Here is a 12,309-nt window from a genome sequence, read left to right as displayed (position 1 = left end):
ATGAATGTAAAAAATTATTAGAATATGAGTGTTTAGTGAAGGTTATAAATAACAAACGCAAAAGTTTTATGCTCATTTAGGATCGTGACTGTACCTGTGTATTTTATTTCAATTGCAGTCGGGGACCTTTTAAATGGGAAAATGTCAATACATCAAGGTCCCCGACTGCAATTGAAATAAAATACACAGGTACAGTCACGATCCTAAATGAGCATAAAACTTTTGCGTTTGTTGTTTATAACCTTCACTAAACACTCATATTCTAATAATTTTTTACATTCATTAAGTTGAGTAACTAACACAACTAAAAATTATTTTTGTCTTTTCAGTTCGCTTTTTCGCAGTCGTGTTTTTTAATTTTTAATTATTTTGTTTGTTTGTTTTGGTGACGAAGGAATGCACGTATCTAAGGTACCTACTGTACCGCATTATTCGAGCGAAGAAATTTCGATTTTTGTTTTTTGCGGTGAGCCTCTGATATTGTAAGAACTCTCATTATAATCACATTTACCAAAACGATATAAACCAATTGTAATTCATAAACGCCAACAAATTGAAACGCTCGTTTTATTTGACTTGTCGCGATTTTTTCCGCTTTTTCAAAATGGCGTCTCATTGTTAACACACCGCTTGTATTGTGTCCATGATGTGGGTCCCCCGGACAGTCCGGGACAAAATCGTACGGGTTTTTGAAAGGACAACCGATTACTGTTACGGAAATCATTTTGATGGACGCTTTAGAAAAGTTATTTTTTGTTGTGACGTGGAAGTGGAATCAAAAAGTACGTACGATAAATGGTTTAGGAAAACGTGTTACATTAATATTTGTGACATATGTACCTAAGGGTTAAATGATTTTTTTTGTTACAAGAGAATAAAAGAAAATCTAAGTGGGACGCATGCCTAAAACTTATTTGACAAAGTATGTCCGTTGTTATAATTTATATTTAGGTAATAAGTTTGCAACTATTTAATTACACAGCTGAGCTGCTCCAGCTGTGGTCACGGAAAGACCACAGCTTTCAGCTTCTTTTTGTCTTTCCGTGACCACAGCTGGTGCACCTCAGCTGAAACGTCGGAATTAAAGGTAAAAACAATGAAATTATATCGCGGTAGACCCGTTTGTGTAATTAAATATGTGTACAAAACGCGAGAGTTTAAAGTGTTAAGTTTGCAACCTGTAAACATATATCAACATGCACACGCCCGGTAGTCGGGCTGAGGCGTCCGACATGTAATTTTCTATGACAGCTGATCGGTGATCACGTGGCGCTTTCCATAGAAAACGAAGCTCCGCACGCTCGCCCGGCCCCGGCCCGGTCTAACGAGTCATCCTTTAAGCCTTAAGGGATTTTCAAGTTTAGTTAGCAAGTAGTTATTGTTAGATTTATTTGAACTTTTGACAGTATTTGCAAAATCTCCATTATAAGGTTAGGTACCTTATAATGGAGATTGCAAATACTGTCAAAAGTACTAGTGGTCGACATGCTAATGCCCAATAGATGACACCTTGCTGTCAGCTCTATTGACAATGACTTAAGTTTCCAGATGACATGTACTGGGACGTCTGGGACCGCGTCGAGCACCAGTACGTTTACCTTATAAACGCCTGGCCTTGAAATATAGGTAATCAATAACACCTTCAACTACAAAACGAGATTACTAGTAAATTAAGTTATTTAGATAATAGTGTTATTCGAAAGCTCATTAGCGCTCGGGGCGGCAGGCGACCATCTGAATCTGAAATGCAAACCGCGAGCCAAAGAATCTCATTAGTGCGACCTCGAGCCTGAGACGAGGCCGTATTCTGGAGTACGGAAAATCACTATTTCTGAAGAGGAAAACTTGAGAAAATGGCTCCAAATTAAACACTGGTTCTGAAACTATATATGAAAAGTCAGGATTCATTTTAGTGTTGATAATAAGCTTTAGAAAGTTAGCTCAACAGTAGGTATTTGAAATTATTCTGAAATGCGAACCGCGAGCCAAAGAATCTCATTAGTCGACCTCGAGCCTGAACTCGGGTTAAGTAATTTAAAAAAAAATCTCTAGCTCCAGGTAATTATAACTTCATTTAAACTTATTTTTCCACTTTTGCAAGAAGCAGTTTCGACAGGCCTTAGGTAACCAGGATTTAGAGACATTTATATACGTACTTAAAAATAGTTCATACTTAAAATTATTGTATTCCATTAGTACCTAAATGAAATTAGGACCATAAAGTAAAACCAATCAAATATAATATCATTATTTACAGCAGAGCAGGTATTGATGTTTGTGTACAAACATAGTTAACCGAACGGGCCCAAACATTACCTAGTATCGGTTCGCAAATATACTCGTAGTTTCTATTTTGCTCAATTGAAATATCAATTTGTGAATTGCAATTGTTTTATTATTGCATATGGCATATGGGGCCCTTAGGGTCCAGTACAATAATGCGTTCCGGGTGTTGATGGGACTGCCTCGTTTCTGTAGCGCATCAGGGGGCCTAGCCAAAACGCATTTCGAAAAAAGATATCGCTAACGAATCGTAAAAAAATGTATGGGAATGACAGGTACCGTAGATGAGTCTGTCGAAAAATATTAACGAATACAAAAATGTTAGCCAAGTTGCAATGTTGTAACGAAACGCAAAACTTTCGTTACCGGGATTCGACATCTGTCATACATTGTCTAGCCAAGTGACACTTTTGACAAGCGTTATCGCCTCCTAGGTGTCGATATGTAGCGCGAGCTATCCCCTTGCAGATAACTTACCGAAGCACAAGAAAATACCGAATAATAGTGTTTGTAAATTAGAATTTGTAATAAAAAGCATACTTCAACATTATTGTGGGCGGCGAACAACGCGGAAGTGTCGCTTAGACGCAGGCGCCGTCTGAAAAATCGCCTCTATTGAAACTTGAAACTGCTTAGGAAAGGACTGCCCTTATAGCTGGTGATCTTATCATGTATGCTACGATCAAAGGATTGTGGGCCGTACGCAGCATTTCACCCAAAGGATCCAATGTGACCGAGGCGCTGAATATCTACCTATCTATAGTGACAGTGTCATGGAAAAATGGATTATGCACCCACAAATGCAACACGAAACAATGTCCCTACAAAGGTAAGAGTGAGTCAATAACTTATCCCTACTATACCTACTAATAAGTATATAAAATATGTTATTAATGCTAAAATAACTAATGTGTTCCTGTTACGTCATCAAATATAAACCGATGAACGGTGTAGACTAAATTTGGTACCCATATGCGCAATGGCAAGCACTTGTTTTTCAATAGGAAAGTGAATTGAATGTGTAAAGGCAAAGGTATATAGGTAAAGGCTTTACAAATATAGATAAAGACTCGGGAACAAAAGTTCTTCACACAAATAAATGCCCTTCCCGGGAAGCAAAACCATCACCTTCATAGGTCACTAACAACTAGCAATATTGTAGTGTCATCCCATTTTCTTAAATTGATTTGAAAGGGATGAGACTACAGTGTTGCTACTTTTTAATTTCTACAATTTCTAGTCGGACTCTACAGTAAGCTCAAGAAGACTTGTGTTGTGGGTACTTAGGGTACTTAGATAACTATATATAGATGGTCAAACCAATTTGTCAGTCAGTAAGAACCAGGAAAACTATACTCATACTTATCTTTTGGGTGCTAGTACTGGTATATGACAAAGCTAGTATGATTCTCTCTGTCTTTGTTTGAAATGAGACAGTCCTTTGACAAACTATACTTAAATACATAGACAACACCCATGACTCAGGTACAAAATATCTGTGCTCATTATACAAACAAATTTCCTTACCGGGGATTCAAACTCAGGATTATCAGCTTAACCGGCAGGGTCACTAGTCACTACCAACTAGGCCAGACGGGCTGTTGTCATACATATACATTATCAACCATATTAATGAAACTTTTTCATATTATGAAACATTGTATATGACTTCTTTTGGCAGGCGCAGATACAGTCAGCTGCAGAGAAAAGGTCCCACCCCTGCATACAAACTTCTATGTAGTGGTGGTACCTTTTCTCTGCAGCTGACTGTACCTACACACTATATAAAATTAATCATAACATGTACTTACACAAAACATTTAGTTTTTTTTTTGTCATATGACTGGTAGAGAATAAGTATTATAACCAAATGTTACAGAGTTTGTTGAAAAACTAAGCATTCATTTTGTTTCAGGTGACTTGGATATTCATTGCAGCCTTGGCATATGAACCAATACTTTATGGTGCTCCAAAGTCAGGGTCAAGGGAAGAAACTATGTAACATGTACAACCACAAAAATATATTGAGTGTTGTCTTACTATTTTAATACACTGTACATAATATATGTACAAACAAGAAAAGAATGCTTGGCTACTGATTTCATGCTGCTGGCAAAAAATACCTGCTGCATCTTTCATTAATAGATTTTCAATAAAATAAATTAACTTTTTAACCCAATCATTGTGTCATTTATTAGGGTTCCGTACCCAAAGGGTACAACGGGACCCTATTACTAAGACTTCGCTGTCCGTCCGTCCGTCCGTCCGTCCGTCCGTCCGTCCGTCCGTCCGTCCGTCCGTCTGTCACCGGGCTGTATCTCACGAACCGTGATAGCTAGACAGTTGAAATTTTCACAGATGATGTATTTCTGTTGCCGCTATAACAACAAATACTAAAAACAGAATAAAATAAAGCTTTAAATGGGGCTCCCATACAACAAACGTGATCGGTAAGCAAATTAAATATGTTGGTATTTGTTTAACTTAGTTTATCACAATTTCGTGATAAGATAACTCTATATAGTGTAATATTTGAAGAGTGCGTTGTTAATTGCATATAATTTTGACCTAAAGTTTAACAATTTCAGACAGCCGTCGTCCCCGCAGCCCCAACCAAGGCGGCGACGCAGCCAGAGCGGGCAAGAGCGGCTCCGCGGGCTCTTCTTCCACGCTGAGAAGTCCTCGCCAAGTTGGCACGTACAGTCAGAGCTGCCGCTGCAATGACGCCTTCATGGCAGTTACCAGTGCTAAGGACGTGCACTGCTGGCTTACTTGACCAGAAGAGACAATACTTTAAGCGTTAGTATTGATTCAAACCGTGAAGTGAAATTGTGGACAGGTTTGCCCGAATCAGTGTAACCTCAGTGAATTCATTTACTTCATAGACTTCAAACATTTTCGAAATTAACAAAAGTCAAGCGGACATTGAATACATAGATGTTATGCATTAGATTTATCTATTAAGATCGCCGAGGACAGGAACACTTGGAAAAGCATGGTACATCGCGCAGGAAACTCTTCAAACTAGACACGACCTTCAGCAATGAAGACGCCGACTAAGAAGATGCATTAGATAAGATAAAAGCTGCCTGTGAAACCAAAACTAATAAATCATATTGTTACTTAATATTATTTTTTATTACCTACCTGTCTTTGATTTTTGTTTACTCAGTAATAGAAATACCTAAGTGAGTGAGGCGTTAAAAATGAATTAAACACATCTTTATTATTTATAGTCAATGGAAATTTGGGAAGGTAATCTCACCCGCTAAGCTACTGGCTGTTCATATTTAACCTTTTGTATGCTCCTGTCAAAAATTTGTAATTTATATATCAATCATAATTGAATAAAATAAAATAAATAAATATTGGGGACATCTTACACAGATCAACCTAGCCCCAAACTAACCAAAGCTTGTACTATGGGTGCTAGGCGACGATACACATACTTATATAGACAAATACAAACTTATATATACTTGGTCAAGCAGATCTTGTCAGTAGAAAAAGGCGGCAAATTTGAAAAATGTAGGCGCGAAGGGATATCGTCTCATAGAAAATTTGAATTTCGCGCGTTTTTCTACTGACAAGATTTGCTTGACCATCTATACATAGAAAACACCCATAACTCAGGAACAAATAAATGCCCTTACTGGGATTCGAACCCAGGACCATCGGCTTAACAGGCAGGGTCACTACTCACTAGGCCAGACCGGTCGTTTTACAAAGACAACTTTTAAAAATTAATGCATTTTTTAGAGTTGAATATAGGTAAGTACATGGGAGCAGATCTGCTCCTAAGCATACCAAAAGTTAAGGTGGTAACCACCATAAATAAATGACACAATGATTGGGTTAAAAAGTTAATTTATTTTATTGAAAATCTATTAATGAAAGATGCAGCAGGTATTTTTTGCCAGCAGCATGAAATCAGTAGCCAAGCATTCTTTTCTTGTTTGTACATATATTATGTACAGTGTATTAAAGTAGTAAAACAACACTCAATATATTTTTGTGGTTGTACATGTGACATAGTTTCTTCCCTTGACCCTGACTTTGGAGCACCATAAAGTATTGGTTCATATGCCAAGGCTGCAATGAATATCCAAGTCACCTGAAACAAAATGAATGCTTAGTTTTTCAACAAACTCTGTAACATTTGGTTATAATACTTATTCTCTACCAGTCATATGACAAAAAAAAATTAAATGTTTTGTGTAAGTACATGTTATGATTATTTTTATATAGTGTGTAGGTACAGTCAGCTGCAGAGAAAAGGTACCACCACTACATAGAAGTTTGTATGCAGGGGTGGGACCTTTTCTCTGCAGCTGACTGTATCTGCGCCTGCCAAAAGAAGTCATATACAATGTTTCATAATATGAAAAAGTTTCATTAATATGGTTGATAATGTATATGTATGACAACAGCCCGTCTGGCCTAGTTGGTAGTGACTAGTGACCCTGCCGGTTAAGCTGATAATCCTGAGTTTGAATCCCCGGTAAGGAAATTTGTTTGTGTAATGAGCACAGATATTTTGTACCTGAGTCATGGGTGTTGTCTATGTATTTAAGTATAGTTTGTCAAAGGACTGTCTCATTTCAAACAAAGACAGAGAGAATCATACTAGCTTTGTCATATACCAGTACTAGCACCCAAAAGATAAGTATGAGTATAGTTTTCCTGGTTCTTACTGACTGACAAATTGGTTTGACCATCTATATATAGTTATCTAAGTACCCTAAGTACCCACAACACAAGTCTTCTTGAGCTTACTGTAGAGTCCGACTAGAAATTGTAGAAATTAAAAAGTAGCAACACTGTAGTCTCATCCCTTTCAAATCAATTTAAGAAAATGGGATGACACTACAATATTGCTAGTTGTTAGTGACCTTGCCTATGAAGGTGATGGTTTTGCTTCCTGGGAAGGGCATTTATTTGTGTGAAGAACTTTTGTTCCCGAGTCTTTATCTATATTTGTAAAGCCTTTACCTATATACCTTTGCCTTTACACATTCAATTCACTTTCCTATTGAAAAACAAGTGCTTGCCATTGCGCATATGGGTACCAAATTTAATCTACACAGTTCATCGGTTTATATTTGATGACGTAACAGGAACACATTAGTTATTTTAGCATTAATAACATATTTTATATACTTATTAGTAGGTATAGTAGGGATAAGTTATTGACTCACTCTTACCTTTGTAGGGACATTGTTTCGTGTTGCATTTGTGGGTGCATAATCCATTTTTCCATGACACTGGCACTATAGATAGGTAGATATTCAGCGCCTCGGTCACATTGGATCCTTTGGGTGAAATGCTGCGTACGGCCCACAATCCTTTGATCGTAGCATACATGATAAGATCACCAGCTAAGGGCAGTCCTTTCCTAAGCAGTTTCAAGTTTCAATAGAGGCGATTTTTCAGACGGCGCCTGCGTCTAAGCGACACTTCCGCGTTGTTCGCCGCCCACAATAATGTTGAAGTATGCTTTTTATTACAAATTCTAATTTACAAACACTATTATTCGGTATTTTCTTGTGCTTCGGTAAGTTATCTGCAAGGGGATAGCTCGCGCTACGTATCGACACCTAGGAGGCGATAACGCTTGTCAAAAGTGTCACTTGGCTAGACAATGTATGACAGATGTCGAATCCCGGTAACGAAAGTTTTGCGTTTCGTTACAACATTGCAACTTGGCTAACATTTTTGTATTCGTTAATATTTTTCGACAGACTCATCTACGGTACCTGTCATTCCCATACATTTTTTATCGATTCGTTAGCGATATCTTTTTTCGAAATGCGTTTTGGCTAGGCCCCCAGGGATGTTCGCGGCGGCGCGCGTGGATTGTTTCTATACTACCATGCGTGCACGCGCAGCATCCCTGGTGCGCCGTGTGCGTGGCAGTCCCAACAGCATCCTTCGCATGATAGCGGATAGGGTTGACTGTCCCTACTTGTTACACTGTGAGGGATTGCATTCGCCCATCAGTGTTGTTTTGTTTTAAAAAACCCTGTACCTACTAACCCCTTACTTTGTAAGCATTACTAATAAAAATTGTGTCCATGTGTTACACGTAATAAATAAATATTCATTCATTCATTGACCATTGAAAATAATAGGACGTCATCATTTTAGTACCTTTCATTACTAAAATCATCATAAATGATTGTGTTAAATGGTAACGGTAAACTTTAACCTCTCGAATGTCGGAACGTGGATTCGCGCAGTAAGTAAAGATGAAGAATGAATCTTTGTCAAAAAACAGAGTTGGTTTTGTAGTGCTATTAATAATATTGAAAAAATTGTCAGTGTGATATTATACTCAACACTCGGAATACGCTTGTATTCGAATAAACTGTCGAGAGTCATAGGCATAGGTACTCACAAGTACGGCTACCACCAGTTTTGACATTGACATTATGCTCACGTTTACGTAACTTACTTTCTATGCATCTCGCTCGTACTGGCATATTAGGGCAAGCGAGATGTACAGAAAGTAAATTGCGTAAACGTGAGCGTTATGTCAATGCCAAAACTGGTGGTAGCCGTACAGGTCTCACAACTTGGCAAGGGGCGTCACGCTACGCCCATGTGGCGACTTAACTAGGCTTCCAGAATATGCCCGCAGCGAAGCTGAAGACATCGCGTCTTTGCATTCCAGCCCACTCATCGGCAAATCACTGCCGCCCGCGGCATACCGAACCGGGTATTAACAAGGATTACATTATTGCAGCAGATGTGTTACTTCAGAAAAAAAAAACTTTTCTGAATTATCCTGTACCTGTAAATTTCATTTGATAACTTGACGTAGGTACGAATTTGCGTTAAGTGTAATTTTATATTATGGGATTTTGAGTTTCTAAAACGTCCCGCTTGGCGAGTTGTTCAAAATCCCATACAAAAATAGACATAACGCAAACGCTCATCAGCTCGTCACGCTGTCGGATGAAATTTACACTGTTCAAAAATAATTAATCCAAGGACCTCGCAGCTTTCCTCGCATCTTTTTTCGAGTTGTTAACTTAGCAAACTATCAGAAGGGTAATATTTTTCTAATATTATCAACATTTGAACCTAACGTATGTAAAACTAAAACTAAACTTTTTACAACGAATTGACATCTTAAATTTTAAAATTCGACTCGGCAGGACATAAGTTATAAAATAGCGCAGTTTTTTTCTAAGTTTTATTCTTTGATTTTGAACTCACGGACAGTAGTCGCTTTGGTTATGGTACTTATGGTAATTAATTCTGATTTAAACTTTCACGATTATTAAACATTATCGAACTGCAGTCGGGACTTAATCGCGTATTTAAGTTTTAAAATTTAATTCCGATGTTTCGAGGACGGCGTTGTCCCCGTGGTCTCGGAGAAGACTGGCTTAAAAAAAAGGAAATGCTCAGCCACGGCAGACTTGTTCACCTGACGATTTTTGACAACGAAATGTTGATGTCAACCTGAGCCAGTCTTCTCCGAGACCACGGGGACAACGCCGTCCTCGAAACGTCGGAGGTCAATTTTAAAACTTAAATACGCGATTAAGTCCCGAGTGCAGTTTGATAATGGTAATTAATTTCCGCGAAATAGATAAGATCGCAATTTAGCGAATGTCATATTTCTCCAGTTTCGAAAATTGAAAGATATTTAGGTATATTAGGTATTTGCAAACAATTCACGAACACAAAACGGCTAGTTGTGAGAGTAAGAAGAGGACGCATTTGATTCCAAGTGGCGTATCTGCACTAGAATTTGTTTTGCAGGTAATCTGCGATATTAATACAGAGACAATGCGGGGCCAGGTGTGAGCTGAATATTATATTTTTCGCTACTGCAATGCATAATAATTGTATTAGATTCATGGTGAAAATTGATAATTTTCTTGCTAAAGACGTTATTTACCGCGTTAAAGTTTTATCACAGTACGAGTAAAACTTAAGTATACATTGTAGGTATGTACGAATCATAATATGATGATGAAAATGAATTATTATTATTACCGTCTTAATTTGTCTATGTTGCCAAAATCTAGTGGATTAATATTTTATACCTAAAACTACGCCTTCTTACTGGTTTCCTTGAGGTGTCTGATGGTTTTGATTCCAATTATTATTTTATCTACCTGTAAATGGTCATTATCAATTGTACAGTAAAGTGTAAAAATATGGGTGCATAATATATAACTTATTCAAAAATATGTCCCATAGTATGTCATGTTTTAATTTGCTGACAATCATAAGAGCTATGGGACATATTTTTGAGATGATTTGTGCACCCATATTTTTACACTTGACTGTACCTAGCGAGAAATGTAGATAGGCACTTTGCCTTTTTAAGCTGAAACTTTAAATAAATCTTCGCGGACAACCGTTTCAGTTTCGTGACAATTATTTTTCAGGAAGAATGAGTTTGAATACATTTCAAAGGATTCACTTAAAATGTACCTACAGTTTTCTTAAATCTTGTTTAAAAATAGGTTGGTTGAGTAGGTACTTTTATTTTGTTCTCGTTGAATTATTTTCGTAAAATTTGGCGTAAAATACTTAATTGTCATCGGTAAATAAAAAAATAATGACTAAAAATACTAAGATAAATATAAAAATAAAATAAATTAACAGAATAATTTTAACTTTCTAGGAACTTTTAAATGTTTGAAAGTATTTTTATTGAAACAAACCATTCAAATTAAAAATAACTTGTAATATTATGTATTTTTAGGGTTCCGTACCCAAAAGGTAAAACGGGACCCTATTACTAAGACTTCGCTGTCCGTCCGTCCGTCCGTCCGTCCGTCCGTCCGTCCGTCCGTCCGTCCGTCCGTCCGTCCGTCCGTCTGTCACCAGGCTGTATCTCACGAACCGTGATAGCTAGACAGTTGAAATTTTCACAGATGATGTATTTCTGTTGCCGCTATAACAACAAATACTAAAAACAGAATAAAATAAAGATTTAAATGGGGCTCCCATACAACAAACGTGATTTTTGACCAAAGTTAAGCAACGTCGGGCGTGGTCAGTACTTGGATGGGTGACCGTTTTTTTTTTGCATTTTTTCCGTTTTTTTTTTCATTATGGTACGGAACCCTTCGTGCGCGAGTCCGACTCGCACTTGCCCGGTTTTTTAATTTCAAGAGTATATAAGAGTTTTCAGTAAGTAAAATACATAGGTAAGAATTTTTACTTAGGTACACAAGTCACTCCAAAAAAAGGAGTAAGTAACACGTTACAATATAAAAAAAAAAACTTTTTAGGTCAGGACAAAGATACCTACCTACCTACTACTCTACGCACGCTACGGCTAGTACTTCAAATAACCTCTAATGACAGCATAGACTTCCATAATAGTCCATAAATCATTTATAAACGGCGCTAAAACGTGACTCGTGTAAAAAGAGAATAAATATGAAGAAGAAAACGATGTTACAATATCCTAGAATGTGGGGGCATACAAAAAATCCTTTTATTGAAACTAGCCTGGCCGTTATCCATTATGTATTAGACGCTCGGGGCGGCGTGGGCACCCTACTAGTGTTGCACATGGTAGAAATATATTTAAAACAAAGTTTTTAAAACGGTTATTAAAACTGCCTTTTTAATAGTATATAAGTTAGACCAAGAAAAGTCTGCAGAGATAGCCCACGCAGTGCAAGTGTGGTTTTTAAACGTCAAACTCCTATGACATTATGACGTATAAATAACACTTGCACTGCGTAGCCTATCAACATTCCTGCAGACTTTTCTTGGTTTAACTCTATCCGATTGAGCAACGCAAAGGAGGGTAATGTAGGCAGGTACTTATTAGTCTATGTACGAGTATGCGTTCCATTGTTGACCAAACGCGTGGGCCGAGTTTTGATGTTTTTTGTTTGATTTCTCATTGTCCGACCGTCACTAAATAGCAAAACTAAACAATATGGCGACGATCAGTCACCAAAATCTTTTTTATTGTGAAAAAAGGAAAAAAAAAATGATAATCGGTTTAGGTAAGGTGTCTAGTAATTATGTAGTTTTATAAAT

The 12,309-nt window shown here is 37.4% G+C and overlaps 2 long non-coding RNA genes across 2 annotated transcripts in view; both read left to right on the top strand.

The window, feature by feature from the left end:
• LOC134794983 (uncharacterized) overlaps nt 1–12,309 on the top strand; it is a 312,799-nt gene that overhangs the window by 283,466 nt on the left and 17,024 nt on the right. The window lies entirely within an intron of this gene.
• LOC134795072 (uncharacterized) lies at nt 4,845–5,410 on the top strand. The gene is made up of 2 exons (XR_010144783.1): nt 4,845–5,222; nt 5,345–5,410. It is a non-coding gene; the product is annotated as an uncharacterized LOC134795072 (long non-coding RNA).

Source organism: Cydia splendana, chromosome 11 (assembly GCF_910591565.1).
Source record: "Cydia splendana chromosome 11, ilCydSple1.2, whole genome shotgun sequence".
Lineage (NCBI taxonomy): Eukaryota > Metazoa > Arthropoda > Insecta > Lepidoptera > Tortricidae > Cydia > Cydia splendana.
This window is presented reverse-complemented; position numbering and strand designations above follow the sequence as displayed.